Below are 14,321 nucleotides of genomic sequence, written 5' to 3'. Positions count from 1 at the left end.
TTCTTGGGATTTAGGCGACTGATTGATTCTATAATCTCTGCAGAAGTGAAGGGTTCAGTAGGAGGAGACATTTGGAAGGGAGAGTGCAGGTATTCAGTAATGTCCGCGGCAGCTTTGGAGGAATGGGGTTTAAATACTTTAGACAAGTATTTGGCAAACAGGTTAGCTTTTTCTATAGGGCTACGCGCCCATCCACCTTGTGGACGGCGAATTGGAGGAATTATTTGCGGGGGGCGCGTGAGTTTCCTGGAGGCCTTCCATAGTGAGTAGTTGGAATCAGCTCCACAGCTGATGCCCCCCACGGGACAGATTGGCGAGATACTTCTGAAAACAGTCGTTTTTATAATTTTTTATGACTTTGATTAACTTTCTAGTTGCGTTGTTTAGTTTGCGTTTGTCATCCGGTGTTCTATGGGTCTGCCATACTCTTCTTAGTCTACGTTTTTCTGCTATTTTTTTTAGTATATAATGGGGATATTCGTGTTTACTGGTGGAAGTCTTAGTAGGTGTGGAGGAGCGCATAGCGTTTATTATGCTCATTTTTAAGTAATTCGTGGTTGCTTCGATATCTTCATTAGTTTTTAGTGCAGTTAGGGCTGAAGTTGAGTGGTTAAAGACTTCTCTAAAGAGCTGTCAGTTGGTGAGTTGGTTATGAATAAAGCCATTAGGTGTATTCTCGATAATTGTTGTACTGACTGTTGCTATCACGGGGGAATGATCAGAAGAGAGATCAGCCGAGGAGTTGATTTGGACGTATCTTGGCGAGATACTTTTAGTTACGAAGAAGTCAAATAGGTCGGGTATTTTGTTAGTGCCAGTGGACCAGTATGCGGGTTCGTATGTGGTGAGGTAACTGAGATTGTTGGTTATTATGCTGTTTAAGAGATTTTTGCCTCTTACTGTGACCAGTCTGCTGCCTCATTGGGTATGTTTGGCGTTATAGTCTTCTCCAGCTGTGAATCTATTGCCCAGGGTGCCAAGGAAGTTATCAAAGTCTTCTTTTGCGATGGAGTGTCTGGGAGGGCAGTATGCTGCTGAAGTGGTGATTGTTCCCTTCTATTGCTACGTTTGTTGCTTGGAGGTAGTCTTCCTGAAATGATGGAAGTTCGTAGTGCTTAATGCTGGATTTGATTATGATTCCGGTGCCGCCGTGGGCCTTTCCACTGGGATGTTGGGTATGGTATAAATTATAATCATATATTTTTAGGTAGTTTTTGTCGGTGAAGTGGGTTTCAGATACGAGCATTATGTCGATTTGCTGCTGTTTAAGGAAGAGTTCTAGCTCAAATTTGTGTTGAGCTAGACCGTTGACATTCCAGAGAGCTATGCGTCTTGTTTTTATTTTGCGTCGGGGCGTATTAGTTTATCCATGACGAGTGTTAATAGTGATAGCAAATTATTTATTTGCTCCGATTGTTTTTCTGTTAGCTTTTCAAGTCTAGAGACTATGTCTGTGTTTTGTGAATTGGGGCACTATTTTGAGAATTTTCCCTGTGACTATTCGGGTTATTTTGGATTCCTTGTACTGCTTGGGCATAGGAGGTTGAAGTATTGGTGAATTTGGGAGGACTGGGTATTTGATTGGTTAAAGAGCTTGAAGTTGTAGTGAATTTAGGAGGACTGGGTATTTGGTTGGTTATCTTTTTGCTCTTTGGGTACTTATTTGTGTACAGGGTTTTGTAGGCTGGGCAGCCTTTGTAGTTAGGAGGATGGTAACCTTGGGGTTTCCGGTGATTTAGCGCACTGGTCAGCGGGTTGTGTACCTGCACATTTAACACAGCAGAAGGTATGGTTGCAGTATTTCTGCGTGTGACCGTACCTTTGGCACCTTTTACACTGCACTATCTCTTTTTTAACAAGCGGTGGTTCGAATTTTACTATAGAATTCATTAACCGGCTGATTTGGTATATTTCCTTGTTATTCGACTTTTGTTTTAAGTCGATAAAGAATAGGGATAACGGGTCTTTCGAGATTCTATGCCTTATGTTACTGACGTTGATTACTTCGTGGCCGTGTTTTAATAGTTCAAATTTGAGTTCATCCACGTCCGCTGAGTGGTGGATGTTGCGTAGAACCACTCGGAAAGGTCTTTCTTGTTTGAGCTGATAAATATGAAAGTTGGCGTTCATGGTCTTGAGCAGTTTGGTGAGCCTTCTGTATGCGTCAGGATTTGTCGGCAGGATTTTCACTTGATTATTTTTGATTTTAAGGTTATAGTCCTCTTTGGAGATATCTCTCTCTATGGACTTAATCATCGTTTGTATGTCGATGACATCGTCTACAAATAGTGGTGGGGGAGGGGAATTTCTTTGGGTGTGTTGGTTTGTTGGCGGATCAACGATTTCCATGGAGTCGTTTGCGGTTTCCAATATGGCGTACCTGTTGTAGGTGTTGATTGTTGGCTGTTCAAACTGGGTGGCGTTTATGTTTGTTTTTGGTGCTTCTAATTTCCTTTTCTTTGGGTTTTAACACCATTGGTACAGGGGGATCTGTTACACTTTTGCCACAGAGGAGGTAGCGCGGAGCAATTATGACTTTGCTCAGGAGAGCCTGGTCGTGATTCCTGGGCCATCATCGAGCTAGTTAATTCTGATTGAATAACTAGTCGAGAGGCTATGGGGCTAGTATTCGAGCAGAGGTTCGAAGTGTGGGATTTTTCCTCTAAAGGGTAGGAAACACTTGGCTGTGTTCGCTTTCGACGAATGGGCGACACGTGTTGTTTTACGAACTTCTCGGAGCACTAGACACACGTCTGCACGTTTCGGCACTCAACAGCGAACTGGAGAGCGATTTGTGTATGTTTTTCTATTTCGTCTATGAATGAGTCGATTTGACTTTTTGTTATTTTGGCGTTGTTGTAGATATTTAGGTCGCAATTCTGTTCGAGTATGTTTTGGAATTTTTACCAGTCTGCCTTTTTGTAATTGTACCTGTGTGCCTCGGTCTGTGTTTCGGGTGTTAGGAGGTCCGATGTATCCTTTTTTATGTGAAATACTAAGGCGTTATGGTCACTGTCATAGGCTAAGGTTTTAAAGGTGTTATTTGGACGTAGGTTTTAAAATTTTAGTCGCGCATCTGCTAAGCATATGTCCAGGTATGAGCCTCCTTTTTGGGTAAGAGGGTAGCTCGGAGCTGTATAAGTTTGTTTTGAATTGAATGCTTTTATTGTCTAGCCAGTTTCTAATGAAGTTGCCTCTCGTGTTGTTTATTTCGTTTTTCCAGCTTGTATGTTTTGCGTTAAGGTCACCTGTTAGTATATAGTAGTTTTTCCGGTTTGTTGAGCTGTAAGAGTTCGAAAAGTTTATTGAATTCGTCGCTAAATTCTTTCCGGTTTCCGTAGGTTGCGTAGGCTGCAGTGATAAATAAGTTTTCCTTATTGCTTATTTTTATTTTTATGATCGTTGTTTCTAGGATTTTGAAACTTGTTATTTTGTCATTTAGAATTGTTTTGTATTTTATATGGTTTTTTATGAGGATTGCTGTTCATCCTCCTTGGCTGGCGTTCGGTCTGTGTTGTCTTATCATGGAGTAGTTTTTGAAGTGTACTTTGTGTCTTTTATTTAGTTTTGTTTCTGAGATCAGTACGATGTTAGCATACTGTATCTTTTTTGGTTTGAAATTAGAGAGTTGGCATTTATAGTTTTAAGTTTAGTTTATATGTTTTTTGCTGTACTTGTTGGTTTAGTGGATTTTGGTTATTTGTGATGTATACTATTGAAAGTGTTGAAGATGTCGTCGATCCTTGGAGTTGGAGTATGCTTTTTTTAAAGTCTTCAATAATGTTTGTCATGTTTAGTTGGGGGGTGTTATCGGTTGTAATTGGGCTTTGGCCTAAGCGCGGATCTAAGTTTGTTATTTGTAGTGTGTTTCGATTATTTGATTTATTTTTGTTTGCTGTTTCACTACGTCAGAGAACTTTAGTTCTGGGACGTATTTACGGCAATTCGTTTTGTCTTTGCTTCTTTGCCTTTTTTGATTTTTCCAGCTAGATTTTTGCGTAGTTTTACGAGTTTGGGGCACCCCTTGTATGACGCGGGGTGTCCGTAGTTTTTGCAGTTTACGCAGAATATTTTGTCCTTAGTGACTGCGTCTTCTTTTTTTATTTTGCAGCCGCCTGGGCCATGGGGCTCTGTGCATTTTACACAGCGATAGTTTAGGTTGCAGTTTTGTGCAGTGTGACCTAGTCGCTGGCATTTATGGCATTGAGTTATATCATCATTTCTTTTTATTATTTTTTCCCATTTTATCTTAAAATAGTTAAAATGGTTAATTTTTAATAGATTGCTTATATTGCTATGGGCGGGGGGGGGGGATAATTGTATTATATAAATTGGGAGTAATATATTGTTCTCCCTTGATCTTTTTGTCGTAAACCGTGAGAGTTTCGTGAATTGGACGTCGTCTATTTGCAAGGATTGTAGGTCTGTGAGTATTTCTGTTTCAGTGTAACTATTGTCTAAGTCTTTTAGCAAGTATTGTGTTTAGCAAGTGTGGTGTTTTTCTGTTTTGGGTGTATAGGTACAGAAGTTTATGTTTGCTGCAAGGAGTGTTTCTTTAGCTTTGTGAAAATCGGGTATGTTTCGGAGGTAGAGCGCATGTTTACCTGTGTGTATTCTTTTAATGTGGAATTGTTTAATGTCTGATACTTTCTCTATGAGTGTCTTTTGGGTCTTGTATTGTTATGATGATGGGCGGCGGTTTGATTTCCCTTGTAGTGGTAGAGGCGTTCGTACGCTCCTCTGCGGTGTGTCTGGTGGGGTGTCCGTCCGGTGCCCGGCCCCCCGTGGCGATGATGGTGGCGCTGGGCCTCCAGGGTTGTTCGATGAGGCCTGTCGCCCCTCCGGTGATGAATGCTTTAGCGATGTGGTGGGACTGTGTTTACCCATTTTGCCTCGTAACGTATCGTTTTTTTTTTATTTGCTCTAACGTTGAGCTCGGCGTTGAGTAGTTTGATGGTCCCTGAGGTTGAGGTTCTGGTTCTAATTGAAGTATACCGAATCTATTTTTTGTTACAATCGCTGGAGGTGAGGTTGCTCTTATGGGCCTCATGATTTTGAATCCTGCAGTCTTTTCTTCTTGCGTAGAGTGAAATTCCTCGTCCGTGTTTGCTAGTCTTTTCGTTCCGGCAACCAGATTTGGTTGTGGGTTGAGTTTCCGCGTCTTTTGCGCGGAAAGTCTTAAGCTATTGTTGATTTCTGCGACTGCTTTTTGCGCGTTAATTTTTCTTTTTGTTGTTTTTTTTGTTAAGTCTAAGGCGGGCGCTAACCACTGCGCTGCTGTCGTCCGACAGAAGTTAGTGTCGAGTGGCGGTATTTGTTGTCGAGTGCCGCCACATATCGTACTGCTACACTATTTATTAATTGTCATTGCTCTTATTACTATTACTTTAGGAAATCTTTAAATGGCAGAAATGGGATATGATCGAATTTCTTTAACGGAATTCGTATCCGTGTAATTCTGATTACCTAGCATTACTGCGTGGTAAAGTAATATTAGTTCAATATTTATCTAATCAGTCGTACAATAATACAAACTATCGAATTAAGCGAACAATGTCATATTTGTGGCAGGTCCTAATGATTTTTATGATTGGTGTCGTGATAGACACAAATAGCAGTTGCTATACTACATAACTGAAATATGGAAATTTAGTACGGATAGCGGGGGCGGCTGTATTAGTTATCTACGATGTTACAATCTCTGCAAGTATCGGAGGTATTTCTCTAGAAGCTGCAGGAGCATGGCATACCAGGAAACTTAACAAGCTGTCTCAGCTAGTTCAGGAATGTCAGCTCTCGCTTATGAACACCTTGGAAGTAACACTTAGGCTTCAATCATTTTCTTCGTAACGAAGGGTAAACTTTATTAGATACTACTTAACGACATGTATTTCTGTTACTATTAATGAAAAATTTGCTATAAACCTCTTATCAGAATTTTTTTTTAAGAAAGTAAAACATGTCGATTGATTTTTTCTCATACTTAATCTTGATACATTCTTTTTCTAATAATTTGAACAAGGCATGGGCTATTTTACAATTCGGAAAATCGTGGAACTTGTCTCGAAGTTAAACCTTATCGATGATCTGCGACACATAAGCTTCTGATCTAAATGCGCGCGTAAAATTTGTATTTTTATCTATTCCACAAACTTGGTCCCTTTTAGAAGCGCGCAAGACAAATAACCTTGCATAAAATTGACGAGCAGCGGGACGACCCATTTCCTTTCCGCGCAAAAAATTTCAATGCAGCCGTGAACATAGAATTCACGGTGAAATAAAATTTGACTCCTAAAAAAAAAAGGGTACAATGTATTCGTAATTCCAATAAAGCTGTCAAAATAATGCCTTCCAAAAAAAAAACTTTTAACTCTCTTCATAACTTTTAACGATCTTTCTTATATTTTCCAAATTCTATCATGCCTTAGATTAAACATTCTACGAAACTGACCAAGATTATTATTTATGATTATAATGCCAATGTACATTGCAATTAACACTTTAAATATAATGTATCGATATTTTATAATGATGAAATTTCTATAAATATTAAGTCAAGTTTACTGTAAAATTAGATGTAACTTCCAATAGAATTGCTTCACTTTTAAATACGGTTGAGAAATATTTATTTCAAGGAACCCACCCTGTGTTTGTTAAGACTATAACGTATTTTTTTAACCAGCACTAGTTTTATTAATACAGATGTTTCCGTGATAAAATTTTCCAGTTCCTTTATAAATACATACTCCAAGTTCTCCAATTCCCCCTTAACCTCTTATCGTTACTACGAAACTTTCTTTTATATGCTATTTTTCCTGTTGAAAAAGCTTGTAAAAATAAAATCTGCTGGATTATCCTTCTTCGATAGCGATGACTACTTTCGTGTTTACTAGACGTGATAAAGCTAACTTTGCCATGAATATAATTAAACTATATATTAATCATGACTACGCATATCATTATTTATTGTTTTATTTCATAAACGTGTATTCATTTATTACGTCACTTTTTTTATATTTCAGTTATATTAGATTCAAGAAAAATGCAATGCTTTCCAAACCGCAGGCACGAGAAAAGTAGAGTGCTTAAAGGACAAATTTTTCTCCAACGGACAAACGTCACTTTTCGTTCCATCGACTTCTCACTAGACAGCTATACCTTCTAGTATTAAAGCATGGCTGTACTAACATACACACTACTGTGCAAAGTACGACTTTTTTCTATTCCCTACCTTTTCAACCATCTGGCCTGGGCACAGTGTGATATTGCGCGAGATAGGGTCGAGTTTCTCTTTTCAGATCTAATTTTCCGACATTTCAGATTGAATCCAGGCTTCCATGCCTGTCCTTCTTTCTTTCTTCCTTCTTCTCTTACTTCCCTCCTTCCTTCTCTCCTTCCCTCCCTTCTTCCTTCTCTTCTTCCTTTCCTTCTTCCTTCCCTCCTTCCTTCCTTCCTAGAGAGAGAGAGAGAGAGAGAGAGAGAGAAAGAGAGAGAGAGAGAGAGAGAAGGAGCAGTAATCGTTGCCAACTTAAAGATCCACTTCTTCGCTTTGAGTGTTACAAGATCTCTAAGTACTAAACGCGAGGAATACTGTCGAAAATGTCCGTTGGTGGGAAACAGCTTGAATACAGATTTCATCTATCCCTTTCGTTGCAATGATTTTAGACCGGTTTCAAATTCCTCTTTCTCTCTCTGTCTCTATTTCTATCTCTATCTTTTCCTCCATCCTTTCCTCCCATTCTATACACTTTGGTCGAGTGGGAAAATTCGATGTCACTTTTCCGTAGGAAATGGGCGAATTTCTATAAGCAGTTTAGTTTCGGCTAACCATATTTTCCTGTTTGTTTTCGTGCGATTTGAACAGTGGTTCCTTTCGGATATGCTTGTCGTGCCGATTGTGCGGGAAACACAATGCACCTCGGAATGAAATATGTTTATGGGAGAGGCGGTGAAAGGGAATTTCATCTGGTTGCTTTGCGTAGTACATTTAATGGAGGACAGTCTCTTTAATTATTAATATTCACGGAGTTGGCTCAAAATGAATGGTTTCAAGCAATTGACTCGGCTTTAGCTATAGTACCATTTTTCAATAACCGTCCCTAGGTAACGAAAAAAATTTCATCGGGACCTCCCATCTTTCCCAGGCTTGTCAGCACTTTTACTGTTTTTTACCTGTAGTACATCGAGATTTTCTCCAGGGTTTTTACCCGATACTACAGTAATATCAATTCGATCGTGTGTAAAAAATAATTTTTTATATGTTATCAGACCACACATGTGCGATTTTTTTATGATGTTTTTTTGAAATAATATTCAAAACTTTCTTTTTCCCCCCGTTTCTTTCCTTTCTCCTTTGTACTATTATCGTCGAGACGAGCTCAACAAACTGCGCAATTTTATTGTTTCTGTGATCGACAAATAGTCGACCACGGAAGTCAGTTGTAGGTATTAGCCATATGTTCTAAAAGAAATTGTCATATTGAGACTTGGGCAATTGCGTTATCGCATATAATATTTCGAAACACGTAAAGATAATATAATAATCGGAAATTTCTAAATAGTCTGATGTTACGTAATTACCCCTTTATTAATCATGATTGATTAACAGACTAGCGAAACCGTTTTGGAAAACAACTACGTCAGAGAGGTGCTAACATTTCACCGAATAAATCACACTGTGGGCAAGAGCTAGAGAGCTAAACTTACTAACTCCTCGCTTTTTATCTACTATATATACACATATACAAGCTACCAAAATCTGTAAATCAGATGATTCGGAATAGTATCCTGTACGCAATCACGAGGTGCTGTTAGTTCTTTTAACATGTTAACCGCCACGACACCCGTATTCGGGTGTCAGCAAAGTTTCTGGTCAGGCCACGTGTCGCTTATTTGACTACTTGCGAAGGATCGTCGTAGGTATTTGAAAAAATATTCCATAATAATAAATTGTTAATTAATAATTAATTGTAATAAGAGTTGAATTGTTATAAAATAAAAATACGAAAATGGTTTATTAAAAAAATTATTTAGAATGTAAAACTTTAAAGCATTTTATACATAGTTGAGGTTGGTCGGGACAATTTGGACAATAAGTTGTTGTTTTCTTCAAATTCTTTTGTGCCTTTGTTCGGTCCATTCGACGTCTTTTATTCGCATAACATAGTTTGCATGCGCGTCTAACGCTTCTTCCGGAATCATTTTTCCGAACGGCGATATTATGCTGACTCCGTCGAAGACAAAGATTTTTTGTATTTTCAGACAACCTTAATAACTTTGCAACTAATAATTGTCTAAATATTCTAATATTTATATTTTTTCTTGTTGCAATTTTGTAAACCGTCAGAACGTTTACAACAGAAATTCCCAGAAACAATTGAATGCCAAGTTTTCTGTACCATTTGATTCCTTTTCTAATTGTGGTGACATAAGAAACCATTTGGTCAGAATAATCTGTACCTCACTTTCCTTCATTATATTCAACAACAGCTAGTGGTTTTAATGTTGCGAACAAATGAAACGAAAGATCATTCTTGAGAAGACCAGTTGAGCGATTGGCATTACTAAAATATCGATGGGAGCATCTAGCAGAGAACGCTTGGTACTGCTGTATGTGTGGCCTGGCGGAGATTTCTTTGAAAACACGCGTGGCAGTTAACGTGTTAAGCAAAATGGTTTCCATTAAGCATACTTTCTTCTAATTCCCTCTACCTCTGTGAATGTCCTGCTTCTTCGTTGCTCGTTTGTTTTTATAATTCTGCTTGTATGAATAGCAAAATATGGTCTGTGGTGAAATGTATGTAATTAGTGTAAAGTTACTACGCGATATTTTTCAAGTGTGCGCTTTATGCTTGCAACAGAATAAAAGGATAAAAAACTTAAGAAGGCGTGCTTTAAATTTTGTCAAGAATCGCAAGAAAGTATGCGAAGAGATATTTTTATTTTATAATATAACATAATATTATAAGAAAACGTGAATCTTTTTACGGTCGGAGCGGACGCCTGGATTTCATTACCCTCGATTCTAGGAAGAGATAGCGAAGACTTGAGGGTACTGTAAATTACGTTCTTTGGCTTACTGCGTCGTGGACTAGCGGGTCCCAATGGTTTTGCAATTATGGTGCCTATAGTCCGCCTAAGGAGACGAAAGAATAGAGAAAAACGAAATGCGATTGCTGCCGCTATCTGTAGTTAACATCGCTATCGATGACTGCAGCTATTGACTATCGACTGCTGGCACTCAATTGACAAAACTAGAAGAATATTTAAATGAATGGGAAGAGGTAACACAGAATATATCTCAGGGTATACAATCAAGTTTTATGAAAAAACTAGTTAAATAGAACATCCACTCGTTAGGTTCAGCTAAACAAAACAAAAAAGGAAAAAGTCTACTTATTCACATCATATATACATTTATAGAAATGAGGAATTATGCGATTTAGAATTCAATAAGATTGTACAAATGTTCGGTAGACTGGAGTATGACCTATTTGCGACAATCATAAACGCAAAATGCAAGAAAATTTTCTCTTTGTTACTAGAACCAAGGGTTAGTGCAGTTGACGTTTTCATAATAAAATGGAATAAAATAAAACTTCTGTGCATTTCCGTTATTCGCATTGATTCTGGAGATTCTAATAAAAATTAAGAACAACAAGGCCGAGGCTATCTTAGTTGTACTGGATTAGACTGGTCAACTATGATATCCCGTATTCAAACGACTATATGCGAGCGAACGTTGGACCCGAGCCCCAATCTTCTGCTGTCTCTATGTAGAGGACAAAGCAGCACCCGAGAAGGGATCACCTGCAGGTGATTGTAGGAAGAGTATCAGGGAGGCATTCCTACTGAAAGGACAACCGCAGAAAACGCTAGCTATCTTATTAGAATCGCTGGCATCATCGACGATGAGAGGATATCATAAACATCTATAAGTCAATATAATATGACGGACTTCTGCGAAAAGAATAATGTAAACACCATAAGCTCGATTCGAGAAACTGCTCAAATTTCTGATGGTACTCTTCGAAATTGACATATCCTACGGAACCTTAAACGTATACAGATCGATGGTACCACTCACTCCTAGCGACAAAGTAGAAGAAAATCGCATGGTGCTGATTCTTAAGAAGCGCCTGCAGTCAATCAATTCTGAGTATGCCCTGACATGGGGCGCAGCTCAGATATTAGAATATTTAAAGACGTTATATTCATTAGAAAAATCAATCAATAAAGAACTTCATGGGGAAATATGCTGCGATGCTGTTAACACTGGCTACGGCATATATAGCGAATATATATACATTAATTAATATAAAAATCGAGAATATAAAGAAAACGGCGAAAAAAGTGTAAAAAGAGGTCCCTGATATAATAAACTCCTCGGATCCAAATCGGTATCAATCCGTATTGATACTCTCGAGGTTCGTACAGTCTATAGAATTATGCGTGTAACATCGGCAATCCTTGAATATCTAGAGAGAACAAGAAAAGTTAGAGGTGAGATCATAAATCTGTTTATTTCGATAAAAGAGATCTATTAAAAAAATAACAACCTTCAGTCACTATCGTAGACCAAAGGAACACTATACAGAAGCGGGATAAAAATATCAATATTTTCGAACAATTCCACAAGACACATGGTAACTTCAAAAGCGTTTGCCGAAGCTGCGTGTGTTACAGGGATAAAAAAGTATATAATTTCTGTTCGAGATGTAAATTCACTGTTAAATCTTCTTTTACTTTTGTCGTTTGTGGAGAATGAGACAAACTGAACGGTATATCAAATATTTTTGATAATAACATTTAAAATATAAAATCCAGATACTATGAAGTAAAAAACTGCCGTTTCTGAACAACTAAATGTGTAATCTCAAGAACGAAGCGCGATACATAACTAAACGATCAAACGGACTTATCCGAAGTGAAGTTCGATTGTAATTATATAAAGAGCCTTGTTCGAAGAGATTAAATCCTATCCTAAAAAATGATTTACTAAGAATTTTCTCTCTTGCTTTCAACTCCAAAAATGGCAATTTTAGGCTTATTCTGAAAGAATGACGAATGTGAGTGGGAGACGCGTGTAGGATAGCGATTTTTTCACTCTGAACGTTGCGACACCTTTATTATAATCGACAAGAATTGGAGTCGAATTGAACGAATAGCTGAAACAGAATCCGAATTGAGATAAAATTATAACATCGGAAATAATTTTAATAGAACGGATGAGTTGCTCGAATGTATTCGAATAATTGAAATACAAATTGAACTTTGAATTCTCCAAATGGCTCAATTCTACATTACACTTGTCAAACTTAATTACTCTGATTAAATTTACATATACTTGATGGGATTGAATTCTTAATTAATTGAATTCTTTAATGCGCACTTGGTAACACCAATCTTATTGTTGAGATATAATCTCTGACGTATTTGATCGATATTCACAAGAGAAAGACACAAAATAACAACAGCGAAGCATTTTCCAAGGGAATCGGTAATTCCTGATAGGAATTAATAGCCTCGTTGAACTGCGGATTATCATAAAGATGAACGATCCTTTAAAGCCGATTATAAGGCTGGCTCGAATTTGAAGCCGCTAAACGAATTGATCGATTAGGCGTTATTTCGATTAACATGTATATTTATCAACATCCTTGATAGAGTCCTATCCGACTAGACGATAATTAATTCGTGGAATGAAGCCAAGTTTCATAATTCACTCGTGACACCTGCAAGTTTACGCGCTTGGGCACGCGTGTCTGCCTGTCACTGAACTGTCACGTGGCAGGGATAAAGGATAAGGGTACCACGGAGAAACAGAGAGAACGAGAAGGGCACACACCTCTGCCCGCCTGTCTCGCCTTAATGACGTATTCGTTGAGACTGTTTTAGCAGTTCAGTGACTTGCGAGACAACTCGGTTATAACGATTGAAGTTTCATCGTAGCGTAGATTACATCCTCGTAATTCCACACACACCTTGCGGTAGGACGTAAGAGCAGATGCCTCCATCTTCTGTCGACTGTTGGATAGCTTCCTTAAATCGTGAGTGGAGTGGAAAGATATTAGAGTGAAACCAAGTCCTTCGACTATACCTATGACGGGACGCGATACGACGCGACACGATGACCCGTCGTTTGATGCACCATCATTTCGTAAAATCCAGACGCAGATTGAACTTGCACGTTCTATATCCCTTTCTCTACGACTTCCTGAAAGGAATTATAACAGTACGCTAAATAATGTAGTAGCTTGCTCGTTGATAGATACTCGGCTAGTAAGACTTCGCGCTTACCACGATTTTCCGTGTATGGTGCTACTTCAATAATGTCGATTATTTGAAACGATGACTTGCGTCAATAACCAGCATCGTTTCAGACTAGAACCTGCACTGCTTGTAAAGGTACTTATATAGGTACTTATATAGGACGTTGTCCTACTTACCGAATGTCGTCAGTTCTTATATAGGATCGAAGAGAGTTTACCTTCAATTAAATATCGTTGAAGGTTTTTAAATACTGGAGATTTCAAGAAAATGAGCATTCCAAAATCTATTTCAATAATCGGCATTTATCGTGAAGAAGCTCAGAGAAGCTTACCTTCTTCCCACTGACCAGCTTAGGAGTCATTCGCAAAAATTTTAGTAAAACATTCTCGAACGAATCTTTCCGCAATCAATCAGTGAGCGTCAGATGTAATAAATCTTCTAATGCAAGAAAGTGACGAATACATAGTTGGAAGAAACCAGTAAAAGACGCTCGTCCCACGTAAAACACCTGCAAGAGAGAGCGGACAAATAAAAGTTGCTGAGTTTTCGAACCTGGCGTAGTCAGAAGCGAAATCATGCGGAAAATGAGTAACGAACGAGCAGTAGTTTCGCTGTGCAAATAGAAAAACTAGGTGAATCTATCCGGAACTTTGTATTCTCTTTTCGTCGCCGTCTCTTTGTCGCACCCATTTGCGTACGTGCAGTTCACGTTTAACCAGCACGCGATCGGTGCGAGATATGTGAAAATTCAAGCGAGGATTGTTAACTAGCGCAACAATGTTGGGTAGCATCCGCGACTTACGTATTATATCGGCCAGTGGTGTATCGTTAATTAACGAAAAATCATGGCACTCATTGACAACATTGTCGGCGGCACCGTTGGGGTTCGTACGCCCCTTCTAGCTCCGCTTTGCAACCCTATGATATGTTGCTCAAGCTTCTACTACAGCAGAGGTTAAGGGAAGCGAAATACAGCCAGGATTTAGGAGCTACGTTATTCAGTTCCGCTCGCGAATACGGCAATGCCCATGGATATAATTTAGAGATTC

General features: G+C 38.6%; 1 protein-coding gene across 1 annotated transcript in view; it reads left to right on the top strand.

Moving 5' to 3' along the window:
* Window positions 1-14,321, top strand: part of LOC138186593 (lachesin) — a 114,079-nt gene that overhangs the window by 80,247 nt on the left and 19,511 nt on the right. The window lies entirely within an intron of this gene.

The sequence above is a fragment of the Bombus flavifrons genome, chromosome 14 (assembly GCF_040668555.2).
Source record: "Bombus flavifrons isolate JBK064 chromosome 14, iyBomFlav1_principal, whole genome shotgun sequence".
Lineage (NCBI taxonomy): Eukaryota > Metazoa > Arthropoda > Insecta > Hymenoptera > Apidae > Bombus > Bombus flavifrons.
The sequence above is the reverse complement of the archived record's forward strand: the minus strand, read 5'-3'. Positions and strand labels throughout refer to the sequence as shown.